Here is a 4398-nt window from a genome sequence, read left to right on the forward strand (position 1 = left end):
TGTTATGCGAGTAGTTTTGAAAACATGTGTATTGTGTCAGCCTTAGGAAAGGCTAAGTAACCTTCTAGCCTTAGGAAAGGCTCTTTGTGTGAAGCTGTAGTATGCGGTGTTCACACAATAGTTGTAACTTTTCAACAAATTCGATCGAGAGTAGCAAGTTGGCCCAAACAAACCCTAACGAGTTCGTAAGAGTCGGCCTGTTGGTACTTAGACTATAGACTAGGTCACTTTCATAAGACATCGACCCGGACTAGGTCGAGTCTCAAACTTTGCCTAATTCCCTATAGTTATGGCTCTGATACCAATCTGTCACACCCCAACCGATGGCGGAATCATCGGGGCGCGGCACTAGGCGAATCAGATTGCTCAAGAGAATCCATAACAACTATATTGCGATAATATTTATTACATTTGTCATCCCATACTAACAAACAATACAATCACGTAAGTCATCACAGATTTCTTGTCCTCTCGAACAATTCAAATCCGACAACCTAGATTTTAGATGAGTTTCTAGACTTCCTAGCTTGATTTGATGTAAACTTCGGCTAAACCTGCAACATACGTTAAAACTTTGTCAATACAAAAGTATTGGCGAGTATACAGGTTTGATATGTGATAGTGTGATAGATTAAAAGTGCTGCGAATTTCCACATGCATAAACGTAATACACAACATATATACTCACAAAACTGATACTACCAGCTAAGTCCTCGATGCTCGACTCTTGATGGCATAACTAGACCCCGTCGGGCGAAATAGTACTATACTAGTCTTGGTGGGACGTCGCGAGTATAAGTCCTAGCATACATGTACTAGCATCACGTATATCTATGCAAACAGTTATTCGCAAGTGATAAATAGTCCAATTAAATCATTCGTTTGATAAGTTTGGTTCTTATGGAACGTATGTTACACCCAAAATTCGATAAAAGGGGTCAAGTATACTCACAGCGCGTATTCGGTTAGGTTTGCGGAATCGGTGCCGGAGAATATCCTGATTTCAGATAATTTACGTGAGTGATAGATTACTATGCGTTAAACGGTATCGATTTGCGTGAAATCGGGCGAAATTGGGTTAAAATCGGGTAAAATGATGAAATTGGGCTGGCCCAGTCGAACAGGCCACTCGATCGAATGGGCCTGATCGATCGAATGGGCCTGATCGATCGAATGGGCCTGATCGATCGAATGGGCCTGATCGATCGAATGGGCCTGATCGATCGAATGGGCCTGATCGATCGAATGGGCCTGATCGATCGAATGGGCCTGATCGATCGAATGGGCCTGATCGATCGAATGGGCCTGATCGATCGAACGGGCCACTCGATCGACTGGTCTGTTCGATCGATTGGGCCACTCGATCGACTGGTCTGTTCGATCGATTGGGCCACTCGATCGACTGGTCTGTTCGATCGATTGGGCCACTCGATTGGCCATCCTGTTCGGCTGTTTTCGATGATTTTTCGAGCGTTCTTCGGCGTTTTGGGTTAGGACGTTACGATGAGGTGTTAAGCAACTGAAATCCCGTCAATTCCGACCTGTTTTAACGGCCGGGAATCACCCCGTTCGTCGGAACTGGTCGTTTTTGTCGGTTTTTCCGTGTTTAACTCGAAATCGATCATTTTATCACTAGATCTGATGTAAAAACCTTGATTTTACTTAGGAAATGCCCTGGATCTGAGTTGTTCTTGATGATATGAGGTCAACACTTGAAGTTCATAAGAACTTTGTGATGAAATCTATCCGAACATCCCAAATCCGTGGCCCTTTGATTAGAAAAACATTGATTTGGTTGAGATTCATGAAGAATCGTATGTAAATCATCCGAATCTGAGTTGTTCTTCATGGGATGACATCACCTTTGAAGAACTTTATGGTGACATCACCTTAGAACACCCCAAATCCGTTGATTTCACGGTTAAAAATTGAGATTTGAAAGATAGAAAGATGAAGGATTGCATTTGGATCAAGAAAGTACAAGATTCGGGTTGAAAACTTACAAGAATCGGAAGAAATCGAGAGATTTGAGGGCTGGAACGTCTTGGTCGGTTAGGAGCAGCAACACAAGTGTTTGGGAGGGAATGGAGGGGTATTTATAGGCAAGGAAGGAGAAAGGAAGGCAAAACTGCAGTTGGATCGGCTGGCCCAGTCGATCGGCTGGCCCAGTCGATCGGCTGGCCCAGTCGATCGGCTGGCCCAGTCGATCGGCTGGCCCAGTCGATCGGCTGGCCCAGTCGATCGGCTGGCCCAGTCGATCGGCTGGCCCATTCGATCGGACTGGTCCATCCGATCGGACTGGCCCATCCGATCGGACTGGCCTATCTGATTGGGCCGGTCTGACCAATTGGACTAGTCTGATCGAATTGATCCGTTCGGAAGCCTTTTGATCCCGTTTTTGGTGCGATTTCGACGGTTTAAGCCATATTTTTATATATTTATATAATTATTAATTTATTTATTATAATTAATCACAAAAGGGCCGTATATACGTATTTATGTATCCAATTCTCAGTGCGGTGATCAAGTTACGCGTGCCTTCGAGTGCGTTCTTCGATGTGATGTGCCACAATGATTATCGGGGCACCACTTACTCATATTGCCATCATCGTCATGACGGTTAGAGTCATAGTACTCACCCGATAACCCTCGTTAGCGTTGATTACTCACATTTTGACACCTCACGCTCATCGAGAAGGGTAGATTAGGCCCTTATTCGACATCATCGTGAGTGTTATGCAAAATAGGTTTGTAATAGTGATAGAATATGCGTAATTATTCGATTATACTTCGATTTAGCGATAAAATTGATATAGTTACATTATGATCCGAATCTCCGGTGCTAGGCGTAACGAGTGTATCGAGTAGTAACAACGCACGAAGGTGCGGGTTGTTACACATAACATCTCATGTTATCAATATATCACACACAACATCCCATGTTACGATCATTATACACACAACATCCCATGTCCCAACATCCCATGTCACAAGTATTATATACACAACATCCCATGTCCCAACATCCCATGTCACAAGTATTATATACACAACATCCCATGTCCCAACATCCCATGTCACAAAAATATAAATAAGCAATCAAGTGAATCAGATATGGTGAGAATACCGCGATTGTTATATATATCGAGACCATAATGTAGTAAGTGTGGCATACAACCATCAATCAAATAGGGGCTACATCACCCCTGTACAAAACTATATCATATCAGTATCACATACATCAGGTACATCAAATAAGTATCAACAAAAGTCAGTAACATCAGGTGGTCTCCAAAAGGCTGTGCAGTCACAATCGCTGTCGTCTCACCAACGTCTACCTCTATAGCACCGATGAGCTCTATGCGAATGGGGGTGGAGGAGGGGGAAAGTGAGTGTAGAGTAAGCGGCGTAGATGAAGCCAGTCCTCCTCCATCGCCTGCTGAGTGTGAATAACAGAAGCGATCTGCTGCTCCAAAGTCAGAAGTCGGGCAGCGAAGTCCGGGGGTAATGATCGAAACGGCTGAAAAGGTGAGGATGTCTGACCATGACATGGACCTAGTGATAGCTGAGCTCTCTCGAGCTCCTAGAGTCGCTGCGTATGGGACCCATGCTGATGGACAAAGGACATCAAGACGTCCTCTATGGTGTGCCCCATATGGAATGGATGATATGGATCAGTGGGTGGCATCGGAGAGGAAGATGACCAAAGCAGTGGCGTGCTGGTGGGATCGAATGGTGCTGCATGAACAGGTGAAACGGAAGATGGAACAGATGTCATCTGGGGCACGAAAGGAATAGACATCGGTATGTGCCCAAAAGGGTGGGCTGAAGAGCCCTCTCCAGCCTCGCTGGAGGTATAATCTGAGGGATCGGAAAGGTGAAATTATCGGATCGTGTCACAGGGATCTGAAATGAGAAATCAGCATGATGTGCATCAGTGTGATGTGGGGGAAACGGTGGAACATCCTCGTCAGCAGGTATCCAACCGTGCTGAGCGTCCTCATCGGGTGGATCCAGGTGATCAGCAAACAGAGCGTGCTCAGGCTCGAGGGGAACAAGATCAAATGGAGCAATGACAGGGTCAACTGGTGCAACATGCTCAACTGGGTGGTCAATAGGGATATCAGCAATCAAAGGGGGATCAACAAAAGGTGGATCAACAACAGGATCATCAGCTATAACATGGTCGTCAACAATCAAAGGAATGTCCACAAGATGGTCACCAACAGGTGGGTCTGCTAATATGGGCTCATCAGGAACGCCGGCATGTACCAGGTCATGCTCATGCACAGGATCTAGAGCAACTGCCTGCTCTGGGGCCAAGGCAGGCTCTGGGTCATCAAAAGCCATATCAAAATCAAACTCTGGATCAAAGGGATCAACAGGATCAACGGGATC

The sequence above is a fragment of the Helianthus annuus genome, chromosome 2 (genome assembly GCF_002127325.2).
Source record: "Helianthus annuus cultivar XRQ/B chromosome 2, HanXRQr2.0-SUNRISE, whole genome shotgun sequence".
NCBI lineage: Eukaryota > Viridiplantae > Streptophyta > Magnoliopsida > Asterales > Asteraceae > Helianthus > Helianthus annuus.